This window comes from Arvicanthis niloticus (genome assembly GCF_011762505.2).
Source record: "Arvicanthis niloticus isolate mArvNil1 chromosome Y unlocalized genomic scaffold, mArvNil1.pat.X SUPER_Y_unloc_8, whole genome shotgun sequence".
NCBI lineage: Eukaryota > Metazoa > Chordata > Mammalia > Rodentia > Muridae > Arvicanthis > Arvicanthis niloticus.
This window is the reverse complement of record NW_023045025.1, coordinates 36,061-62,991: the sequence shown is the minus strand read 5'-3', so window position 1 is coordinate 62,991 and position 26,931 is coordinate 36,061.

Genomic DNA, 26,931 nt, shown 5'->3' with positions numbered 1-26,931 from the left:
AAAGTACAGGGAACTCAATCATCTTCAGGTTTTGCTCATCAAGCTGTGGGTCCATGTTTATCTTCACAAAGGACAGTATGTCAGTCCACATGTACACAAAACTCTGCCCAATATTCTAAATCTCCATAAAGGCTTTCAAGTCCTTTTTCACATATGCAACATATAGGAACACAGTCCACTTCTACACAGTTCACTGTATCAGACTCAACATCTACTCAAGTATGTCAGGGACATAGCAACCCTGATCAAAAGATGGCAAGAACATTGAAATATGATCAAAGATCTCTGATGATTTCTTCAACTGCACAAGGGTGTATACAGCCTTTGCCATCTCCCCAGGGGCCTCTAGTATATTCACCATCTGCACCAGCTGTGCAAAAAATTCAACAGCTACCCCAGGACATGTGATATCTGGTGGCTCACTTCTAGAACTTTTAATATCTGCTCAGCTTATTCCCTTTCTTACTTCTCTAAGGCTATCAGATTCTTCCCTTTCTGTAGAAGGGAATTTTGTTCTCTGTAAATGTATATAGGGTACTCTAGGACCTTAAACTTCATGCTGCAGACCAAAAGAGTCTTTGAATTTCACTCAGTGAGTCCAAGAAATAGATCAATCTGCTTCAGAATCTTCAGGATCTACGCATTCTTCCAAATATCCTATGATAATTTCTTTATCTGGACAAGAAACACTAGGATCTGTATCATCTTCCCTAGGGCTTTTGACAATTTCTCTATGTGTTCAAGTAAATCCTGAACATATGATATCTGTTGAAGAACCCGGAGGCCCTTGCCTGTCTTAACAGGAGAATCTGGAATGTTATACCTGTACACATAAAAACCAGGAATAACCAATGCTTCACAAGGATATTAAAAATTATCACCATATTCCATAGTGAGTCTAGGATCTTCTCCATCTGTACAATTCGATTTGAGAGTGTCACTCCCTGACTTATTGACATTGAAACCTTTCCTGTATGCCCATTGTGTTCTAGGGACATTGACATCTGACCAAGGGCCTCCAGAAATGTTTGTGTTATCTCAAGAGGCCCCAGGGCCCTGAGTGGAAAAAGAGGCTTTAAGAAAGTCAACATCTGATCCAGAAGATCTTAGAGTTTTGCATCTGCCTGGGAACACTAGAAACATTGACATGTATGCAAAACACTGCAGAAATACTACCTATCACCTGAAAGATTATAGAACCTTTGTCACTTGCACAAGATCCCTTCAGATTTTCACCTTCTTCATCACTTAATCCAGAATCAGAAGGGCCTCTGCCATCTACCCAATCCACTTTTATGACTTCAGATTTTGTTACAGATTCTGTAGAATTTTAGCCATCTGTGCCACATTCTCTGGGGCTTTTGAAACCTAATGAAGGTGCTCTGGGAACATTAATATCTGAACAAGTAATCCTGGGAACACCAACAATGTTCTAGCAAGAATGTCTAGAAGTTTCTCAACCAGCCCAGGGGCTTCTAGAACCTATGATATCTACCCAAGTCACTGTGGAAACTTCCTGTTCAACAGACTTTCTGGGATTGTCACTATGTGCACATGATGGATTTTTTGCTATCCCTTCTCAAGAATGCTAGAGACAATTCTCTTTTCTCAAGAAAGGCTCTATTCTTTTCAGTGTCACCCAAATGATATTGAAATCTGTCCCATTTCCTGAAGAGGCTATCAGTTCTTCTCTTTCAGAACTTGATGTCTGAAAACATATTTCTTGTTCATTGCCAGAAGGCGGACTGTGCCCAACTCTCCAGGTTCGAATCCTTCTTTCCTGTGTGACTCTGCCTGAGTCTCATGGGAAAAGAACATGTTTTTTCTGCTGAATGATTCCTCACATCTTTCAAGTATGCCAAAATACATTCAAGTTCTAGTTTCCTTAATAAAGAAATTCTCAATCATACTTCCTCTTTCGGAGGTTGGTCTAGACATTCTAAATTGAGGGAAACAAGAACAAGACATGCCTCTTTAGATCAAAGAGTTTTAAAATCTGTGCCACCAGAAGATGGGAGCTGGAAACTGCCATTCTTCCATAACAGTTGTAAGAGCTTACAAATCTGACAAAAGGGGTTAAAAGCTTAAAACTGAGACCAATAAAAAATTCACAACTTCTGATTCTGCCAAATGAGCCTGGGAGTCTTTGCCATCTCCTGAGAAGGGACTCAGAAGTAACACATCTCCCCAAGGCATTCACAGACAGTCCAAGTATACAAAAAGCACATCAAAAGAGTCCTCTTTTGGCCAAAGCAACACTCAAGATTTCAATTCTGAACATAAGACCTGCAAACCATACTCTTTGTCACAAAAGGAGCTCAGACATTCTTCATCTTCCAAAAGAGATAGGAAACTGAAAAATATTCCTTAAGAAGGCATAGCATCCTCCATCTCTACAAAAGAGTGCACACAAAGCACTCCATCTCATAAAGAGAGCCTCAGGTATTCCACCTCTCCTTGTGAGATTCCCAGACACACTACTTTTACCAGGAGAAGACAGAGGAATGCCTCTGATACCCAGAGAGCCCTAAAAATTTCTGTTGAAGACCAAAAAGACACCGAGTCATCTCTAGACAGAGACAGTCCCCAAGGGAGTGTCAACCTCTCCTCATCACCCCAAGAGGATATCAGTCACCCTGTTTCTACTAAGGAGAGCTCATAACATGTTCCTATTGTCCAAGAGGAAGGAAAACATTCCATTAGTTCCAGACTGGAGCCCACAGCTTTGGATCATATCTTATGGTGATTCATCCCTACAACAGTTCCAAAAGGGAGTGCAGCTATATTCCCTGTTAGTCAAGGAAATTTCAGACATGACATATGTCAAACAGAGAACCTGGTACCTTACCATTCCTACCAAGAGTGAGACCCAGCATTCCAATATGAGCCTTGGTACCCATATTGGGACCCTTTTGCCCTAGCAAACCAAAGATATACACATTTTGTTTGAAACAATCTCAAATGGATTCCTTGGCAAAGGGGGTGATGCAGTTCTATCCTCTCCCCTAAAAGAACAATCCGTCCTACTCAGTCTGACCAATGTCAATTCAGAATTTCCAGTTCTCACCAAAGGGATATTGGATATGTTCCCCCAGTTTCAGGCAGCCTCAGAATGTTTCAGGGTGAAAGAGATGGCCAGTCACAGGCTCCATCTAAGACACTGTGCCTCACAGTAGCTTTTTGTTACAAAGAAAATTCAGAAATGTGTCTTTTAATCAACAATGGATGAAACATTCAGGTTCTGCCCTAGGAAACTTCCTAATTACCTCTTCTTTCTAACATGGAATCAGAGCATCCCAGTCTGCCCAATGGAAGCTTTAAGAAAGCCCATCTCAACAGGATTGCCTGGTCCCTAATTTTCTTTACCATGGCATCTTCAATTCTTCTTCTTTTTTTTTAATCTAAAAGCCACCCTGATATTTTTTCCCTCGTGCCCCATAAAAACAACAGGAGTTTTAATTTTTTTTTTTTAGTCAATCATTTGTCAAACTTACAACTACCACTCTTAGCTGCCTCACATACACAGTAAAGCATCAGGTAGGTTTCTCTTACTAAAGCATTGTAAGGATTCCTTTTCTGATTAAGAGTAGCTCACAATTTGTAGTCAAAACGGCATGCTTTATAATGTGCTCCTCATATAGAATAACATGTGCTTCTTCTGACCAATGTGGATCTAAGCCTATTTGATCTGACCTAATTGCTGAAAAATCAACTATCACTATCTTAATTTAACTGAGTGCATCTTACTCTTATCCCCTGAACTTATGACCTCTATCCAAAGAGTAGGACTCTGGTGACTGAAGATCTAATGTCTTAGAGTAGTTTACAAAGTTATAAACCCAGCATATATATTTTAAAGTTGGTCAGAAAAACACAAAATCTATGCCATATTCAAAAATAGGCAGCTGATTTATCAGGAGACCTAGCTGGGAACTGCCTCTTAGTGTGATGTAGATTGATTTCACTGCTGCCTGGCCTGCATGACATGGATGTTCTAGGTTCCCATGAAGACTGGATAAGGAAATGTTTCAGCCTTCTCTACCCTCCAACTTGATTCTTGATCTTTCCCTGATACAAGAGTCTTTGAAATATTTGTTTCCCTGACATTTGCCTCTAAAGGTTGGTATTCTTAATAGTTTCGGGATATGCCAATGTTCTCATTCTGTTCATTGGTAATTGAAATTGTGTTTCTGACACAGAACCAGAAAGACTCACACTTTCCCCAGTCACTGAAGTGGTACTCAAATCATTCTCAAGGGCTCATGGTGTCCTTGGGCATATTCTGTCTTTACCTTATAGGCAAATGCACTCCAGTCTTTCTCACGTAGGCTTCAGACCTACAGCATAAGAACTACTGATCTTCCAAATTTCTGTATGAATAAAAAGAACTGCTGATCTATCTGCTCTGAACCAGGGATCCTCAGATCTTCCCATATAGCCTAAGTGACCTTATTGTTAATTATCTAGAACCAATGTGCCTGACAACTTTCACCAATAACACAAAGTGGTTTCAGATGTACTTCCTCAACATCAAATGTGACAGTGACTTTCCAATGTTCAGGGGAGCATTACCATACAATAAGTTTGAGACCCTGAAACCTCAGACATTCATTAATTGCTCAAATTGATCTCAGAGTTACCACCTAAGAAATAAGGTGTCACATAGTTCCTCAATGACAAAAAAAAGGTCCTGAGACCTATGACATAATAAGCAGAGGATTTAAGTCCTTGACAACATTTTAAGAAAGCTACAGATATAACCCCTACTAACAGCATGCAATAGAATTCATGAAGTCACAATGGGGCCCGAGATGTACCCTTCTAAAGGACAATTTATGCCTCTAGCTAATAACTCCTTCAAGTCATGCCACCTCAGATGTAAACTAACCCATGTCATTAAGGGAACTGATTTCATTTTGAAATATCTTCTGAAGAGGACCTTATTTTATTATCTCTAATCACAGCAGCACCTGACATTAAGGGTATGCCAAAGAGGTCAAATGACCTTGAGAATAATAACATTTTATTCTTCCACTGTCTTCTTAGGAGTGGTCTTAGACATTCCACTCTGATGAAGAAAGCTATAGAACTGTCTTTGTGAATGAAGAGTGTGTCTCAAACATTTAGGCTTGCCTATAATGTGCTTCAGACTGAATCCTTTTCACCAAGAATGCACAGAAGCTTCTCTCTTTCTTCATGGTAGACTCAGGTCTACCATTCAACTAACAGAAACCAGAGATTCTCCCTTAGACTTTATTGGTAAGGAAATACACCTTTGAACACCCCAAAAAAACCTCAGAGAACTCTGAAATCAAGTCCAATGGCCACTGAATGATAAACTCAAACTAGATCCAAGCACATTTATCTTTAATCTGATCACCAGAAAGGTAACATTCCTACACACCCATACTTGTGCAGCTTATTTTAATTTTAAATAGGGAACAGATCCATGGACTTAGACCCAACTAGTCAGAAGAAACCTCAGAACACTGTCAAGTCTGATTTTGTTAAAAATAAAAATTTTCTAGGTTTCTCTGAAGATGTGGAGCCTGGAGTGCCTGGACCAACCTGCTCTTCAGAAGGTAAACAGGGATACTTCCCTACTCTCCAACAGGATTGAGGGCCTTTCTCTTTTCCAAAATTTTGGTATTTTTTTCGTCTCATGATTGAGGCCTTAAAAGTTACCCGTTTGACTCAGTAGACTCCCACAAGAATTCTTTTTTCTCAGCAGCCTCTGGGATATTTTACCTCTGACCAAGGAACATTTCTGGTTTTATTCAAAGTTCACAGAAATCAAAAGAGGAAGCAAATTGTGGAACCTTATACAACTTCTTGAGTAAAGTCACATGACATGTTGCAAAATCATCAGTCTATCATAGTTCTGGTTGGTTAAACATAAGTCTCAGGATATTAGCTAATATCATAAGATCCTAAGCATACTCAATTTCAATTGAAATAGTCCAGTTGGAGTTCATAGCACTGTGTACTGTCATTCTGATTATTCTACCTGATATGTTAATTTCTTGATAATAGTAAGATTCCCTCTTAAGCCTCAGGAGGTAATCATGCTGAGGGCACATAACCATGAAAATCATAAATGATGGTAACTGTATTTGGTCTCCTGCTCATTCAGCTAAAGATATGACTACTGTAGAATGTGAAAAAAGGTTAGAAGTTGAGGCAATGCTAAGATTTCATGAGCTAAGGTAAGCAAAGTTATTTTTGCTTAAAATATAATGGGAATTTTTATTCTTAAATCATCTCTACTGTCACAAAAATATCAGGATCTCCTTTCTTTCCTAGGGTACTCACTTTTTCAACCTTTGATTAAGGAGACCTCATATTTTCTCACTGAAGCAAAGGAAGCCTCAGATCATTGCAGTGTGTCCGAAGGCTTAAACATTTATTTAGTTTGAGAAATCACATACAATTTACATTCTGAACATATCTGTGAGTTTTCATATCAGTGACTTCTCTGTAGGCTCCATAATCAGAAGAATTTGTGTTAATTCTCTTTCATATTTAAGGGTCTCTAGATTTCCCTTATTCCAAGAAGAAAGAATGTATGTTTTTTACTTGACAGAGTGTGTATGTCAAAAATTCTTCACTGCATTATTATTAAACCTACAGTTTTCCTTGAACTGATGGAGAAATCTGTGAAACAGTAGAAAAAATATCTGAGGTTCAGTCCATAATATCAGAAATTTGTGGACTATTGATTCTCAAATTTCTCCCTCAGCTCAAGGAAAACTGTAGGTTCAGCAATGATGATATAAAGAATCTTTGACATGCATACTCTGTCAATGAAGAAGCACATGTTCTAACTTCTTGGAATAAGGGAAATCTTGACACCCTTAAATTTGAAAGGGACTTAATACCAATTATTCTGATTACATGGCTGACAGAGAAGCCACTGACATAAAGACTCACAAAGATGTCCATGAAGGTGTATGGGATTCCTCAACCTAAATGAATGTTTAAGCCTCATTTGGACATAATGGATGATCTGAGCCTCCCTTTGCTTCAGTGAGAAAATAAAATATGATGTCTCCATAATCAAAGGTCGAAGGAGTGAATACCCCAGAAAAGAAGGGAGGTCCTGCTTTCCTTGTGACAGGAGAGATGATCTTAGTATAAAAATTTCCATAATATTTTGAGCAAACATCTGCTGACAATGGTTTCTTCAGAGAATAAACTTCCAGTCATAGAATCCTCAGTTCTCTTTCTCTAGCAGGTCTTAATATTTACCTTCTGATGTTAGTAACAAGTCATTCCCAAGTAAATGAAGGGATGGCATACCACTCGGAATGGTTATCTTGGGACATAAAATAATGTTTTTAGACGTAACAATAACAATCTGAGCCCTGATCTAACTTTTATCTTTCAAGATAAGATTGCCACTTGAAATGGAGGTGATCCTTCTTTGTTGCCCATGCCTGTGCTGCTGATAAACTGCTTGTGGAGAACATAGAGCGAAAGATTACAAACTAATTTGTAAGAAAAAAAATTCTGATTGCTGGGAAGCACATCTCTGAGTCTCAGAGCACATGGGTATTCTGTACAGTGAGGACATTTGCATTTGAAATGGTATTTCCTGCACCTTCTTTCAATTCTCAATGTAATCTTTTCACTGAAAAATTATGTGACCTTTGTGGTCTTCCTTATCCTTCCAACATATTATCTCTCTCAAAAATGGGACCAATGACCTTCCCACCTATAGTCAAAGTAGTTTTTGTATCTAAATGATAAGGCATAGATTCATAATTGACTCATTTTTTAAAACAAGGGACCCTAGTCCACACTGGTTTGAGGCCCATAGTCCAAGTTTAGAATAAGAGCATAGAACCTGTGCCATCTGATGCCAGATAAGTCCATAGAAATGTAATAATGTTGACATTTCTGCCTGAATCTAGGTAGCTCAACAAACTAGAAATAACCTAGCCAGCAACAGTCATCCAAAACATTGGGGAAGAGAAATAAGTTGGTGCCTGCTTTCTCTCAGAATGAACACAAACTAAAATGATACAAAACTCTGAATAAGAACTGGAAACTTAGGATCACTGATAGAAAGTGTCTACAATGTATAAAATACCCAGGACCTTTACCTTTGACAGAATTGTATATGGCACCTTCACACTGCCTGAAGGAGATTCTGTCAATAGGGCATCAGAGTTTTCCTTTCTTACATGGGGTTCACTTTTCTGAGTGTTAACTCACTAATTCTTACTACATTCAACAGACTGGAAGAAGTCTTGCAGGAGTAGCGTTTCCCTAGACCTCATTTGCCAAGTGAGTTCTTGAGAACTTACTACACCTTACATGGTCTTTATATATTCCTAGTCCTTCCAAGTTGCTTTGAGTCTTTTCTCCTTAAAGGGATGTCAGATCAAGGGAGCCTTATACCACTCATTCAGCATAAAAGAGCATCTACATTCCCTGTCTTCCCAATAGGATTGTGGTTCTATTGTCTACCTCCACCCACAAAATTGATTTTAGACCTTCAATTTCTGTGAAAGGGGAACTTGGAAATCAAAGTCTATTGAAAAGACTCTCAAAACTAGCCCCTGTGTCAAAGGGGTGTTTTAAACATCCATCCTCTACAATAGGGGACTTCAGGTCCCCTAGCAAATGAAGATTCACCAGATGATCTCTTCTGCCCATGCCTCACAAACACCTCTATTAACTAAATTTTCATTAAATCCTTCACAAGATTAGAATTGCCACTGCCCTTCTATACTTAAGAAGGAAGGAGATGTCAGATGCAGCCCTGCTTATTCGCTGAAAACCTAAAATCAACCATACAGCTAAAATCAGCAATAGGCTTGACATACATGTTCTTGGGACTCTGTGGAAAAGCACAGAAACAGATTGTCATTAGCACTTGAAAAAAAGCAGCTTTGGTAGAAAGTTACCAAGTCTTTGTCATAGACCTTGTAAATAGGTAGCCATTTTGGATAGTACCAACTTAGATAAAAAGAACAAGAGTGGTAGAGTCAGAGAGCTGAGGACACAAGGGAAGTTGAACAGAGGCCACAGGGGGAGTTGGGGAACGAACCTTCTCCATTGGCATTAGTCTCAACACTGGCATCCCACATAGCAGCAGGAGGCACTGCACTAAAAACATGGCACTTCATGGGCTGCTCTGTGAATCCATGAGGTCTTCAGTTTCCCTGGATTGAGCCCAGAGTGTTGTGGGAGATAAAAAGAAGGTCCCCTACAAAAACCATGGTCTACTTACCCAATCACATAGGTTGGTTTCTCAGGTATCCATCATCATGAGTTCTGGTAGATGCTGCCTCAAAAATTCCTCCAATAATCTGTTGTCCACAAAGGCCAAGAGGGTCTTGCTGCCCACTTTGAAAATCATACCTGCATTCCAGCTAGCACAATGAGCTGAGAACAAGGACATATCTAAACAAGAAGTGAATATTTCATCTCGATATGCCCACTTCAAAACCAAGCTCTGGCCTCAGGCCCACAATTTTAAGCACCTACAAAATAAGCATCTCCAGGCAACTGACCAGGATACCTGGCAACCATTATGAGCTAATTCAAGCTCCCTCAGAATCTCTCTCCTCTCTCAAACCCTCCACCCAACCTCCATCACACAACAGCCATTCAACAACTGCCATGGAGCACTCTGTGGACACTTTGATGTTCTTGCTGCCTCTAAAGTCCCCAAGTCACTCTCACCATGGATCCTTCTTTCTGTATCCTAGCACACACTCAACTATCTACCTGATCAAATGTTAGGCACCCATGCAACTCAGAGCTCTCTGAAGGGATTCAAGTAGACCCAAGGTGACAGGCACCTAGACACAAAGCACAATGAGCACTTATCTCATGTCCCACCAGGAACCCTGCAGAATATCCCCTCCGCTTACCAATTCCTCCTAGACCAATTCACATCACGGTCCCTTAGGACTGCCAATTAAAAATTCTCAAGGTGCCATCAAACTTTCTCTGAAAGTTGCTCACTCCCACAACATGATAACAACTAGCTGGATATATATGTAACTGTCTGTCTGTCTCTCTATCTCTCTGTCTGTCTGTCTGTCTGTATGTCTGTCTATCTGTCTGTCTATTTACCTGTATATCTGTCATTTATCTTTTTATCTACCTCTTTATTTCTTTATTTATTTTTTATACCTACTTATCTATATATCTACCTCCCTTCCTACCTACCTATCTACTTACCTCATACCTATGTACTTACACACCTCTGAATATCTCCTTTTGTGTCACCAATACATACATTTCCAGTTACATTTTCTAGGGGAGATTCACCTTTCTGTTTACCAGACGATAAGTTTCATTGTCATTTGTGAAATGATATTCAGTATCAACCAGCAAGCCTTCTTTTTTGAGGACTGACAGTCTCCAGAGGTCTATGGCACTCTAGAAACTTAAGTCACAGCTGTATGTTGCTCAGGCCTGGCAGGCTGTTCTTACCTTGTCAGTATATCCAAACCTGATGTTGCAGGCCCTCCTCTCTGGTCAGCTGAAACCTGCTCACACACAGGTCTCCTCTGGACCTAGAAGTCGACAGGAGGCCTTGGTCCAGCCTGTACAGCCAGAATAGACTGGCTACAAGCACATCTGCCACTATGTTCACTGGCACATATGTGATCTTGCAGGAGAGAATGCTCCCATACTTTTGCGTATGCACGCTTTCTTCTTCCTATAAAGTTTGGAAATATGGAATTTGGTCCATAAGTGTCAGGGGAAGAGGAGGTTGTGCCTGGTGGAGATGGAAGAGTCACCCATCACAGGTGCTTCTCAACTGCAGGACATCTACCAGCCACCAAAGGGTGCAGCAAGGGAGAGTCAAGCAATAAGAGGTGTCTGCTCATACTTGCAAAGGATCCTGTGAGAGCCCTACCTAAACCTCATTCTAACCTAGACCCTTGGGGCAGAGCATCAGAATAAAAGGCCTGTACTTGAGGACCAGGAGCTTGGCCTGCCCACTCAGTGCCTGGCCAGAACAATGGGACTGGGCCAGGCCCAGAGATTAATCCAGCCTCAGGCTGATGTTTCTCACACAAAGGTCCCCTAAGCTCAAGCCAGGTCTCTTTTTTTAAGAGGCAGACTCCTGTGTCCATGGTTACACACACACACAAGATGCAAGGTACAGGCACCCATACAGAAAGCTCTCCCAGGATGATCCTCAGCTCATAGGACATCCAGGTGGTAGAATCTGGGATCAGGGAACAGGGTAATGTGAACAGAGGCCACAGGGGTTTGGGTTGGGAAACTAATCTTCTCAATTAGCATTAGTCCCAACATTGGCTATGCCCTTAGCTGCAGGAAGCACTGCACTGGAGCCAGAGAAATGAGTAGCTGCTCTATGTGGTCCTGAGGCCTTCATTTTCCAACCAAAAAGAAGCCCCCCCCCCACCTCCTGAAAAATTTTGTTTACACACAAGGGCACACAGGTTGGTAACTCAAATACCCCTCAATTTGAGTTGGAATAGACGCTGCTCCACAAAGTCATCCAGTCATCTCTCCAACTAAGATCCCCATAGTGGCTGGACACCCACATTCACTATCTGACCTGCAGGCTATCTAACATGGTGATCTGAGGACAAGGACATATCAAAATAAGAAATGAATATTAGATTCCAACCTGCCCACTTGGAAACCAAGCTCTTGCCTCAGGCCCCCAGATCTAAGCATTGACTTAGTAAACATCTCCCTGCAACTGACCAGGAAACCAGGCAACCATTATGAGCTAATTCGAGCTCCCTAAGAGTATCTCTCTTCTCCTTAATCCTCCACACCACTGCCACCACACCCCAGGCATTCACCAAACACCATGTAGCACTCAGGGGAAAATGAGTTCTCCTTCTTTTCTGTCAAGGGCTTAAGTGATAGCTGGTAGAAAAAGACCCCACTAACAACCACCAGAAGAGAAGCCTTACATGGATTTCTGCTTCTCCATTCCTACTAAGCTTCCTCCAGGTATCTGCTCTGAATCATACAAAAAACCTACCTACCTGACTCCATCCACATGGGTATTTCCTAAAGCTGACAGCCAGTTCTCTTCTTGTGGATGCAGACTCTATGGTTTCTGGCCACAGTCTCTCACGTCCGAGGACAAGTCAGAAATCCAAGAAGGCCCTCATAAGATGATCTTCATCTGTTAAGGCACATATGTGGTGGAGTCAGAGAGCTCAGGAGACAGGGCAAGTTGAACAGAGACCACAGGGAGAGTTGGGAAACAAACCTTCTCCATTGTCATTACTCTCAACACTGGCATTACACATAGCAGCAGCAGGCACTACACTGGACACATGGCACTGTTTGAGCTGTTCTGTGGATCCATGTGGCCATCAGTTTCCTGCAAGTGAGCCCAGAGTGTGATGGGAGATGAAAAGAAGGGCCCACAATAACCTTGGTCTACTCACCCAGTCACACAGATTGGTATCTCAGGTATCCATCAATGAGTTCTTATAGATGCTGCCTCACAAAGTCATCCAATCATTTGTTGACCACAAAGGCCCAGATGGTCTTGCTGCCCACTTCAAAATCTCACCTGCATTCCAGCTAGCACGTTGAGCTGAGGACAAGGACATATCTAAACAAGAAGTCATTATTTCGTCTCAACCTGCCTCCTTGAAAACCAAGCTCTGGCCTCAGGCCCACAGTTTAAGCACCTACAAAATAAACATCTCCGGGAAACTGACCAGGATACCTGGCAACCATTATGAGCTAATTCAAGCTCCCTCAGAGTCACTCTCCTCTCTCAAACACTCCACCCCACCTCCATCTCACCCCAGCCATTCACCAACTGCCATGGAGCACTCTGTGAACACTTTGATCTTCTCCCTACCTCTAAAGTACCCAAGTCACTCTCACCATGGATCCTTCTTTCTGTATCCTAGCACACACTCAACTGTCTACCTAATTTAAAGTTAGGCAATCATGCAACTCAGAGCTCTCTGAACGGATTCAGGTGGACCCAAGGTGACAGGCACCTAGACACAAAGCACAATGGGTATTTATCGCATGTCCTACCAGGATCCCTGCAGCATATGCCCACTGCTCACCAATTCCTTGCACACCAAGGTCCCTTAGGGTGCCGATAAAAATTCTCAAGGTGCCATCAAACTTTCTCTGCAAGTAGCTGACTCCCATAGCATGATAATAACTAGCTGGCTATATATGTAATTGTCTGTCTGTCTGTCTGTCTGTCTGTCTGTCTGTCAGTCTGTCTGTCTATTTATCTATATATCTGTCATTTATCTATTTATTTATCTCTTTTTTATTTTTTATACCTATATATCTATATATCTACCTGCCTTCATACCTACCTATCCACTTACCTACCTAAGTATGTACTTGCAAATCTCCAAATATCTCCTTTTGTGTCACCAATACATAAACTTCTAGTTACATTTTCTAAGGCAAAATCATGTTTCTGTTTACCAGATTATACATTCATTGTCATTTGTGAAATGATTTTCAGTAACAACCAGCAAGCCTTCTTTTTTTGAGCACTGAGAGTCTCCAGAGGTCCATTGCACTGTAGAGACCTTAAGTCACATCTGCATGGTGCTCAGGACTGTGAGGCTGTGCTTCCCTAGTCAGGATTCCCAAACCTGAGGTTGCAGGCCCTCCTCTCTGGTCAGCTGAAAACCAGTTCAGGTAGATGCTGCTCCTTAAAGTCATCCAGTCATCTGTCCACCTCAGAGCCCCATAGTGGCTGTCCATCCACATTCACAATCTGATCTACAGGCTATCTAACATGGTTATCTGAGGACAAGGACATATCAAAAGAAGAAATGAATATTAGATTCCAACTTGCCCTCTTGGAAACCAAGCTCTGGCCTCAGGCCCCCAGTTCTAAGCACCTACTAAATAAGCATCTCCAGGCAACTGACCAGGAAACCAGGCAACCATTAAGAGCTAATTTTAGCTCCCTCACAATCTCTCTTCTCTCTTTACCCTCCACACCACTGCCACCACACCCCAGCCATTCACCAAACACCATGTAGGACTCAGGGGAAAATGTGTTCTCCTTCTTTTCTGTCGAGAGATTAAGTGATAGCTTGTAGAAAAAGACCCCACTAACAACCACCAGAAGAGAAGCCTGACATGGATTTTTGCTTCTACATTCCTATTAAGCTTCCTTCAGGTATCTGCTCTGAATCATCGAAGACATCTTCCTGCCTGACAGCATCCACATGAGTATCTCCTAAAGATCACAGCCAGTTCTCTTCTTGTGGACGCAGACTCTATGGTTTCTGGCCACACTCTCACTTCCCAGGTCAAGGCACAAAGCCAAGAAGGCCCTCGTAGAATGATCCTCATCTGGTAAGTCACCTCTGTCATGAAGTCAGAGAGCTCAGGAGACAGGCGAAGTTGAACAGAGACCACAGGGGGAGTTGAAATATATGTGTGTGTGTGTGTGTGTGTGTGTGTGTGTGTGTGTGTGTATATATATATATATATATATATATATATATATATATATATATTATATATATTAAGAATTATATATTTGTATATATACACGTATACATATGTATGTATATATATACATATATATGTGTGTGTTTATGTGTATATATATATATATATTTCATAATTTATGATTGTGTGTGTATGTGTGTGTGACTGGAGGTTTATGTTAATGCCATGTATGTGTAAGGTGTTTTCATGTAGGTAGTTGCACATATGTATGGCTGTATCTGCATGTGTGTGCATGTGCCTGAAGTTTCTACATATTAATGTTATGTGTCTTTGATGAATCTACACTTTGTTTACTGAAATAGAGTTTGGCTTTTCTAATCAGCTCATAATGGTTGCCTGGTTTCTTGGTAGCATGGAGATTCTTTCTTAGTAGAAGTTTAAAATCAGGGGCCTGAGGCCAGGGCCTGTTTGTCAAGGGGCCAGGTTGGGATTGCATATTCATTCCTTCTTTTTATATGTCCTTGTCCTCAGCTCAGGGTACTAAGTGTCCTGCAGGCGAGATTGTGAAAATAGATGGCCAGCTCCTCTGGGCCTCTAGGTGGACAGACGAATAGATGACTTTGTAGAGCAGCATCTAGCAGAACACAGATTGTTGGGTACCTGAGATACCAACCATCGTGCCCAGATGCATTGACTAAGGTTTCTTAGGGAGGTATCAAGGGCTTCATTTTCATCTCCGACCTCACTTTGGGCCAGGGAAACTGAAGGACTCAGGGCCAAACAGAGCAGCCCACACATTGCCCTGGGTTTATTGCAGTACCTTCTGCTGCTAGGTGGGAAACCTGTTCTGGGCCTTTAGATGTAATTCTGTAGATTCATTTGTCATTTAAATCACAGATATATTCCTGCCTTTGACCAGTATGCGTTGTTTTTTAAGTTCCTTGCTATCACTTGCCTGGTTAATGTCATTTGCTCCACTCATGTGCACTCATCATTAGAAGGTGTCAGTTCCTGTTCTACTGAGCCACAAAGAGCTGTAAACCACTGTTTGGGTCCAGTGAATTGATGTTAGTTCATCAGGAAGAGCAGCCAGTACTCTTTCATGGTTACCTATGTGTACAGCTTCTTGGGGTGTTCTTATTTGGGATAAGAAGTATCAGCTAATTTAAAAAGATAGTTTGCAATAAGGTGTTAGCAAGTCTAGACTCAAAAATCTATAATTCACTAAACTCTTGACTATAATTCTGGCACCCAAATTAGTTATATCTTCATTGAAAATCACATGTCTGTCACACATGTTACAGAAACTAAGCTAAATGCTTACAGTGAAGAAGCACTGTGAAATTAGCCATGAACCTTGTGGAATAGTTATGACACTTAAGAAGAAGCCATAAGTTTAAATGCCTCCTCCAAAAGACTCAAAAAAGTCCTTCTACGTTTTAGTTATAGAGATGATAGCACTGGGGAAAACAGGGCATGTAAGGATCACTAGTACAGGGCTTAGAAACCATGTTTTCATCAGAAACTTCAGCTCAAAAATCATCTAAGGCTGTGTCACATGACATCAGTAAACTTGTGCAGCATGTTTTTTTTTATATGTGGATGAGAAGAATGCTTCAAACTGTTTTATAGCACATTGACAGATGTCCTCTAATGATGCCCCAAAGGTGATTGTTTTTGTTTACTCTGAACATCATGCTATAGTGTTCCTTGTGTTAATGTCCTTGTTTTTCTTTTGATGTTTTTAAAATTTTGATGCCTGAAGGAATTAAATTTTGTGTTCCCTATGATAAAAGTGTTACTAGTTTCTATAGTATTGCCGTGATAGACTTAATCTTTCAATACAATAGTATTCCCATTAGACAGTGTGTAACTTTAATTTTTCAAAGCCTACTTTTCATAACTTTTCATAACTTGCCTTCTAGGCCACCACCCACCAGATGTATTGGAAAAGAAAGGATATGGAGGAAGTAGAACTGGCTCAAAACAGTTCTTTGGAGCAATTCCAATCTGATTTTGTCATTAATGAGCAGCTTTATCCACAAGTTGGCAGCAGCAGCTGGATTCACTATGAAACTCTTCATGGCTAAAACAGCAGTCCAGTTCAGTAATGTCAAGATAACAGCAGTGGCACAAAGTAGCTAGAACAATCAGGACACAGCTGAAGGCACTAGTCAGCAGGAGGCATTAGACTAGCATGTATATTAGGAGAAATTCTTGGCTCTGCTTCTCTTAAGGTAGTGAAGGTAGGTGAACACTGGAAACCAAGAAGCATTAAGCTATGTAATCAAGCCAAGGCCCTCTCCCAGACATCTAAGTCCTACTTATACTGCCTAAAACCCCATGTTTCAGAGACACTAAGCTAGACCTAAGTAAAAGAAGAAGAATCAGTTCAAACCCTACACTCTCACTTGAACCAATGGCTTTCAAATATTTTTAAAACTTTGGAACTTCTGAGGATATTTATCCTTCACATATTTAGTGAGTAGAATGTGTATCATCTTGACAGGCAATAATACACAGACTTAATCCCAAAATTCTGGAAGCAGAGGCAGCTGGATCCCTGTGTTTAAGGCTAGCCTGGTGTATAGAAAGGTTGAGATTTTAAGAGAGGGAGAGAAAGAGAGAGAGAGAGAGAGAGAGAGAGAGAGAGAGAGAGAGAGAGAGAAAGAGAGAGAGAGACAGAGACCCCAGCTGGCCAGGTTTTACACAGAGTAATCAAGTCATAAAAAAAGAAAGGCAAGGAGGGAGAGAAATTGTGTATCACTGTACCATCTTTCTTTCATAACTTCTACTTGGCTACCTTCCTGTATTTTCGCAATCAATGCTAAATCTATTGACATTGTGTCATTTAGGTTCTAGTATTAGTAAATCACAAAGGCCCTTTTTTAGGACTGGACTGAAAGAGAACAATTTCAATGCTATTAAGAAGGCAGAGAGTGCCAGAAAATGGCAGCAGCTAACAATTAATTTTACAAAACCTCCCAGATGGTAAAGTCCTTACAAGGCACAAAACAGGTTGCAATTATTTTTATAGCACTTCATGCTGATTTTATTTACAATCTCCAGTTTCAGAAGGAGAAATAAAACATACCAGTAGATCTCTGAAGACATGACATAGGACCTAACATGCAGGCATCAAATGAGGGAGTACATGCTGGTTTCAGCAGAATTGATCCTACCAGTAAAGTTATCCACTGAAAGCTAAGACCATGTTTGATGGTGAACTTTTCCCTTTCTGAAGTTGATATGAACATAACATTTTGATAATATGAACATCTGAGAAATAGACCCAGATAAAAACCAGTTTTGACTGAAAAGTAAAATTGCAATATTCATGATGATATCTCTTTATTTTCTCATTATATCTGCAAACATTCTGGTAGTCTTTTCTTGTTTATTCACTGATTCTAACTATACACTGCCATGACATGGAAGAAGCTTTGTGTTTGGAAGACTTACTTGTAATGCCATCATATTATGTAATGACAGATTAAAATAATCAATGACTTACAGAAAGCTTATGTTATCCAAAATATTCAGGATGCTTCTACAAGCATTGTAGTTCTGAAAATATGATTATTATAAGGCTCCCAAATGTGGAGCTCAAAGTAGGTAAGCATTCTCTCTCCTTTTCTAAAAGACACCTTTTCAAGTATGGATAAGACTTCTTCAAGAGTGCTGCAATCTCCTCGATAGAGAAATGTTGAGTTAAGACAATGTGAAGGTAAACATCATGGGGCAGTCACAGTCCAAGAACAGAGGCTTGTTCTTGGCAGTATTAAATCATATGCTAGAAAGTAGAAGTACTAAACCCTCAAAGAAGAGTTTGGTAGCATTTTATAATTTTGTACTGAGTGTCAGCCCATGGTTCCCAGAGGAAGAAAGCCTGTCTTTAGAAAATTGGAAAAAGGGCCATAAAAGAAGCTAGGCCAAAAGGAGACTTGGACTTTTGCTTCCCAGTAACTATTTTTGAAGGGGATACACCCTATTGGGAACCTCTTCCATTAAAAACTCTTAAAGAACTACAGTGTTGTGTCAAGAACATGGGGCCAATTGCTCCATACACTATAGATTGTGCAAGTGTTGCAAAGCATGGGCCAACTCCTCTGATGATTTGCATCAGACTGCAAAGTCCACTTTTAGCCCTGGACAGTTTATAGTGTGGAGGACTGAATATGAGGATAAACCAAGGAAAGTGGCTCAGAATTTAGCCTTCAAGAAGAAGGCAGATAACATATGATGTCAATGCTCTTGGGTAGAGAACAAGTTGGTTTAAAATGGGAAGTACTAGAGGAAGTCTCCTAGATAGCAGTAGCTGCTTGGAGAAGGCTCCCTCGTGTTGATGGAAAGACAACTCTATTAGCAGGAATCAAACAAAAACAAGATGAGTCACATAAGAACTTTATTGCTAGATTGGAAGAAACATTAGACAGTATGCTTCCTCCCTCTAAGGGCTCTGAAACATTATTAAAACAAACTGCGTAGGAAAATGTCAATACTCTCTGCCATGAACTAGTTAGACCAATCAGAAAAACAGGGACTGTACAAGATTACATTAATGCATGTATAAATGCCTCACCAGCAGTGGTCCACAATATGGACTATGCCACAGCAAAGCAAGGGCAACATTTTCAAGCCTATGTTTAGAACTTAAATGAAGAAGAAACCAAAAGGCTTTGTGCTTTTCTTATAAACAACAAGGACATGTGAGCTGTGACTGTAAAAAAGAAGAGCAGACATCAAAGAATAAAAATAAGAAAAACAGCCATGAAGTGCTGGCACATGCCTTTAATTCCAGCACTTGGGAGGCAGTTTAGTTTGAGACCACCCTGGTCTACAGAGTGAGTTCCAGGACAGCCAGGGCTATACAGAGAAACCCTGTCTCCCAGAACATCAAATAAAAACCAACATCAGGGGTTATGTCCTCAGTGTAGAAAGGGAAAGCATTAGTGGAATAATAATGAAACTACTCTGAATGATGAGATGAAAATAATGGTGATGGGCATGTCATCAGCCCCTAAAAAGGCAAAAAACAGAGAGAGAGGAAGACAAAAGTAAACTGAATCCTCTGACTCCTGAGTTTAATATCACAATCTCACCCAGAGCAATACCAGGAATTGAAAGATTAGATCTTGGAGTAGGCAAACTTCATATACTCTCTCTTTATGAGGGAGTACAAGTAGTACACACAGGATTTGAAGGACCACTATCGGTGGGCACCTTTGGTCTTGTATTAAGTAAAAGTTCAAATTACAAGAACAATTTTGAAGCATTTACTGGAATAATTGGTTTAGACTTTCAAGAAGAGGTAAAATTTATGATTAGGCCATGAAAAGAAACAATACAACTACATAAGAACCAATTGGTAGCTCAGATAACACTATTCCCTTATATAGAACTTCTGAATCTAATCCAAAAACACATTAGAGAGAATAAAGGTTTTGACTCCACAGTAGTTGTTGCTTGGACTCTGGAAATTACTAGACAAAGACCCTTAAATATTATACAAGTAGAAGAAAAAATTATCCAAGGAATATTGGACACAGGAGCAGATAAATCTTGCATGGCAGGAAAAGACTGGCCTGGGACATGACCAACACTTCATACCACCTCTACTCTGGTGAGACTGGGGCTAGCTTCCAACCTAGTTCAAAGTTCAAAAATCCTGACATGGAAATGTGAAGGCACAGTGGGTACTTTGCAACCCTACATTATTTCCTCTTTGCCATTCTCCCAATAGGAAAGAGATCTCTTAGGGGAAATGAAAGTAAAATTAATCACAGATGAAAATTATAATGATCAGTATTTTTATAGGGGCTGCTGAAGAATTATATGCAGATAAAATTTTATGGATCAATGATAAGCCTGTTTGTGAGAATCAGTGGCTTCTAACTCAGGAAGAAGTACAGGCTATAGAACGACTAGTAGAACAACAGCTGCAATTAGGATATATTGAAGAATTTAAGAGTCCATGAAATACTCTTGTGTTTGTCATTAAGAAATTGTCAGGCAAAGGAGACTCTTACAAGATCTCTGGGTTTTTAATAAGACAATGCATGATATGTGTGCTTTACAGCCAGGACTTCCATCCCCAGTGGCTGTTCCAGAGTATTATTATGTAATAGATTTAAAATATTGTTTCTTTTCTATAAAATTACAACCAGAAGACACACAGATATTTGCTTTTAGCATGCCCTTTGTCAATTTATAACATTCTGTTGAATCTATCTATCTATCTATCTATCTATCTATCTATCTATCTATCTATCTATCATCTATCAGTATAGATTATGTATTTTGAAACAGTTTATATACCATGCTGGCCTTGAACTGTCAGAAATGTGCCCAAGTAGTAGAGTCAGAGATGTATGCCACCAATACTGGCTTGAAAAACATAAGGTCAATGTTTCCCTATCTAGACTTGGCTAGCCCTGTACTATTGTGACCTTCCTTTAGCCACCTTAGTGCAAAGATTACAGACTGCAATAATTCCTGGCAGGCCCCAACACACGAAGCTCTATTCTCTTTAGAAAGCAATCATGCAAGGCATCAGCATTTAATTTGATACAAAAATGTTTTGTGTTGGGGGAAAGGTAGCACTATATGTTCCAGTAACCCAGAGGAAAATTCTGAGCCAGTTGTTTGTATAATTAAAATAATGGCATATAATTACAGTTGAACAGCAAGCAGGAGCAAGAAGCTAGTGAAAGAAATTTAAATCCTAATAGTCAATATATTGCTGGTAAAGAGAGTTTCAAAGCACAATTAATTGGATGAACAAAACCTGCAATTAGTTTCTGCCCCTGGCCCAGATTCTGGTGGCTAGAGCAGTCTCCCAGCCGATCTCCTCCCCCGTAGAAACTGGGTCTGGAGCCACCCTAGGGAGCTCATGGACAGCAGAGCAGCAGATAGGAGAGCCCACACACTGCCCTAGGCCTTAGAAGCACAACTGGCAGTAGGGAGACCCAAGAGCACACCTGGCATCCAGACCCTGCCCCTGAAGAGAGACACTCACATTCCGCCCCTGGCCTGGATACAGGTGGCTGGAGCAGTCTTCCAGTACATCTGCTCCCCTCTGGAAACTGAGTCTAGAGGCACCCTAGGGAGGTCATAGGTCACAGACTGCAGAAATGCAGAGGTACCCAAGAGATGCCAAAAACCACAGAGCTACAGGCATTATACAGAAGACATGGCCCACAGAGCTGCAGAGCAGGGAAAACCATATCTTGAAGTATCCTATAGGAGCAACCACATTCGGAGCAGCAAATACCTAGCAGGTCTACTACCCTGGAGACACCATATCCTGAACTATCCTAGAGGAGCCACTGTACCCAGAGCAGCTGGAGCTCATGATCACAGAGCCATCCGGACCCCAAGGAATTCTGACACAACCAAGATAAATGGAAAGGCAGATTCCAGTCAGAACAAGTGAGTGCGAGTAGCACTACAGCTATCCAAATGGGGAAAGGCAAGCGCAGGAATGTAAACAACAAAAACCAAAGTGACTTGGCATCACCAGAACCCAGTTCCCCCACCCTAGCAAGACCTGAACACCACTTCATACCAGAAAACCAGGACTCAGAATTAAAAATCATTTCTCATGGTGATGATAGAGGACTTTAAAAAGGATATAAACAATACTCTCAAAAAATTTGAGAACACAGGTAAACAGGTAGAAGCTCTTAAAGAAATTCGAGAAAACACAAACAAACAAATGAAGGAATTACACAAAACTGTCCAGGACCTAAAAATTGAAATAGAAACAATAAAGAAATCTCAAAGGGAGATGACCCTGGAGATAGAAAACCTAGAAAAAAGATCAGGAGTCATAGACACTATCATTACCAACAGAATACAAGAGATAGAAGAGAGAATTACATGTGCAGAAGATACCATGGAAAACATAGAAACAAGGGTCAAAGTAAATGTGAAATGTAAAAAGCTCCTAACACAAAACATCCAGGAAATCCAGGACACAATGTGAAGACCAAACCTAAGGATAATAGGTATAGATGAAGGTGAAGTCTCCCAACATAAAGGTTCAGTAAATATCATCAACAAAATTATAGAGGAAAACTTCCCTAACCTAAAGAAAGAGATGTCCTGAAATATACAAGAAGCCTACAGAACCCCAAATAGACTAGACAAAAAAAGAAACACCTCCTGTCACATAATAATCAAAACATCAAATATACAAAACAAAGAGAAGATACTAAAAGCAGTAAGGGAAAAAGGCAAAGTAACATATAAAGAAAGACCTACAAGAATTAAACCAGAAATCTCGCCAGAGACTACAAAAGACAGAAGATCCTGGACTGATATCATACAGGCCCTAAGAGAACACAAATGCCAGCCCAGACTACTAGACCCAGCAAAACTCTCAATCAATATTGATGGAGAAACCTAAATATTTCATGACAAATCCAAATTTACACAATATTGCACCACAACTCCAGCACTTCAAAGGATAATTGGTGGAAAACTCCAACACAAGGAGGGAAACTACAATGTAGAATAAGCAAGAAAGTAATTTTCCAACAACTCTAAAAGAAGGTAGCTATATACTGCCAATAACAGGAAACAACACTCATTTTTTCTTAATATCTCTTAATATGAATGGACTCAATTCTTCAATAAAAAGACATAGACTATCAGACCATTGTAGGTGGGATTGCAAGTTGGCCCAAACACTATGGAAATAAGTTTGGTAATTCTTCAGAAAACTGGACCTGAGGATCGAGTTATACCATTCCAGGGCATATACCCAGAATATGCTCCAACATATAATAAGGACATATGCTCCACTAGGTTCATAGCAGCCATATTTATAATAGCCAGAAGCTGGAAATAACCAAAATGTTCCTTAACAGAGGAATGGATCCAAAAATGCTGTACATCAACACAATGGAGTAATACTCAGCTATTAAAAATAATGAATTAGAGAAATTTTTAGGTAAATGGATGTATCTAGAAATTATCATCCTGAGCGAGTTACCCCAATCACAAAAGAACACACATGGTATTTATCCACTGTTAAGTGGATGTTCACCCAAAAGCTTGGAATAGCAAAGATTCAACCCACAGACCACATGAAGAAGTAAGACCAAGAGGGGATGCCTCAGTTCTACCTAGAAAAAGTAACAAAAATAATCAAGGGAGCAAATATAGAAACAAAACACAGGACAGAAACTGAAGGAGGGGCTATCAGGAGACCACTCCACCTGGGAATTCATCCTATGTACTGTCACCTTAGCTAGACACTTATGTGGATGACTGGAGGTGCATGCTGTCAAGAATATGATATAGCTGTCTAGTTAGAGGTATGCCAAAGACTAACACATTCAGAGGACGATGCTCACAGCTAACCACTGATATGATCAAGGGTCTCCCAATGGAGAACTTAGAGAGAAGACTGAAAGAGCAGAAAGGGTTTGTGACCCCAGGAGCAGGAGGAAAGCAACAATAGCAAACAACCTCAGCCCCCCAGGGTCTAAACCATCAGCCTGGGAGAACATAGGGAATGACCCATGACTCCAGCAGTATATGTAGGGGAGGATGTCCTTGTCAGGAATAAGTGGGAGAGGAGATTCTTTGTACCATAAAAAACAAACACAGACTGGGGTGGACCTGAGGGTGGAGGGGCAGTAGTGGGGGGATAAGTGTGGGCACTGCCTCATAGAAGCATGAGGAATGGGGATAGAAAAGGAGGTTTCTGGGTGGTGGGAGGAAGTGGGGTAAGGGCATAAAATCTGAAATGTAAATATAATACCCAATTTAAAAAAAAAGAGACTAAAAAGGGAAAAATGAGAAAAAAATTAAAGAAAGAATAGGAGATTTAATAACATAAAGGGAAGGACTTAGAAATTTAGGAGGCAATTTATGTTACTGGAAACAGCATCATAGAAACTGGAAAATCATACCCTCATAGAAGCACAAGGGGGGAGCCAGGATGGGATAAAGGGTTCCTGGGTGGTGGTGGAAATGGGATAAGGGGATAAAATTTGAACTAAAAGTATTACAACTATTTTTAACAAGGGAAAAATAAAGAAACGTTGCTAAAACCAACATCTTTAAAAAATGTCAAACCTCTAGGAAAAAAATTTTTCTTGATACTAAAACTTTTTCTGAGAATTGTATACTGCAGAATTCACAACCTTGGTGTATCTACTCATCAAGCATACTTAGTAGTCCTGCCCAAACCTCTGATGTCCTGGAATTCCATCTGGATATAGTGAAGACACAGTGTCAGAGGCTTCTCAATTTACTCTTCCCACCACCCCTCTTCTAATATCTCAATGCTCATAATCAGCTGGAAGAAGTTAAAGAAGAGTCAGTGCCCCTACTCCCTGGGCATGGGGACTATGGTGGTTAATATTGGTATGTCTTTCTAGGGAAAAGTTTTGTTGGAACAGGGAGGATTAGCTAGGACTTATTGCATAGCCATATCTTATTGGTAGAAATCTGTATAATTAATATCAAGATGAAGTTATACTTTCTTAAATGGTACAAAATTTACTTTGATTTCAAATTTAAGATTTTTATTGGTATGAGCTTCTTATTGATATAAATGTGAGATGAATATTGATACTCTCATGGGCATTGTGCCTATATAACACACTGAGGAATACAAGGCTTAGACCCAGTTCTTCTTTAACATTTATAAATGATTTGGGATGGTTAGCCTATGAGTTAAGGGACTATAGCAAATTCATGGCTTTGAGTTTATTGTTACAGTGTTTTCAATATTTTACTTAGAAAAAGCTGAGAGGAGTTAACAGTCAACAGTCCAGGTTACCTTACATTTATAGTTGGTTTTCAAAATATCAGAAGTCCATAGAATTGACGTTACAAACATTTCTATAGTTAGGTTCATTTTGAATAAAGATCCATCTGCTCCTGAAACCTTCCTGTTGTGGATTCTTAGAAAAACTTGAGCGTTTTTGAAATTACTCCAGTTGTGCAGTGTGAGCCACTAGGCAAGCCTTGCCTCTTTACATCTACAGACAAATTACTGTCCAGAAAAGGACACACTTGCAGAATGGTCAACTGATTATATCTGCCCAGACAGAGTAATCAGCCCTCAATAATTCTGCACCACTAAGGTCTGTCAGATGATCCTGGGCCAGAAGGCTGAAGATCAGATGCTCCAGTGTTTTGTAGTATAGGGACTGTCCAGGTGTTCAGTGGTATCTATAAATTGGCAAAGTCTGAGAAGCTATGCTTTGTGCTTCCCATAAATTCAGTTAACTCAGTCATTCTGGATTTCTGATGGAGTTGAGGACCTATAGTCTCATAGCCAATCCTGGCTATTTACTTTGAGAGAAAAGGTATGAGTGGATGGTTTTCAGCTGATATTCACTCTAAAGCCAAGGAAAGATGCCAGGTTCAGAACTAAGTGCTTTAGTTAGGAGAGATGACAGAGGTTCTGGTTAGTCAACAAAATGATGGACTGGGAATTAGAACTATCTTCTACCTCACTGGTACAATTAGGAATAAGTATGCTCTAATTGCATTTGAGAGAAAAGTTTTATTTTAACAGGAAGTGTGAAGCTAGGTGATGAGAGAGAGAAAGAGAGAGAAAGAGAGTGGGGACATGGAGGCAGATGTTCACGTGTCTCCACCAGTCAGAGAGTTGATACATCTAGGTTGGGTATTGGGTTACACTTCTGATTGAGCACTAAGAAACTTTTAAAGCCTTTGATTAACATTTTAAAAGTGTATAAAAACAAAAAGAAAAGGGGGCATGGGATAGAAGTTTTCTAGGGAGGGGAAATAACAAAGGGGATGACATCTGAAATATAAATAAAACATAAAAATAAATAAATAAAAAGAAAAAAACTGCAATTGTGATAACAGAGATTTTCTCTTCCCACTGTGATTTTGCTGTATTTCTAAGTAGACAATGTAGGTCATTATTGTTAATAGATGAGAAAATCAGTTTCCATATTTTGTCACATATGAAGTGAGACAAAGTATTCATCTCTGCTCTCTCTTATCACAAAGAGTAGGAAACATCATTATTGCCAGGAATATAAGAACTTGAGCTTTGTTTAATAAATAAAAGACCCTTTCCTGTATTTCTCTCAGTGAGTTGTTTACATCCTTCTTAAAGGCCTCTAACATCTTCAAGAAATGATATTGTAGATCAGAATCTTGCTTTTCAGGTGTATTAGGGTCTCCAAGGCTTGCTGTGTTGGGAGATCTGGGTTCTGATAATATCAAGTTACATTGGCTTCTGTTGCTTGTGTTCTTGTGCTTCCCTCTCACCATCTGTTTATCTCTGGTGTCAATGTGCATGGGTGTCTCTGACTGGAGTCTGACACTCTTGGTATCCAGATAGAGCTCTGTGACATGGGTTGGAGCAGGCCTCTTATGAGGCAGAGAGTGCTGTCTTTGGTGGGGAGGATTCCTTTGTCCCTGGTTACAGCAGAGCTCCTGAAAGGTGGTCAGGCTGTGGCATAAGTGAGAGGCTACCATCACTTCAGAGGGGAGTTGAAGGCTGGTTAGAAAGTT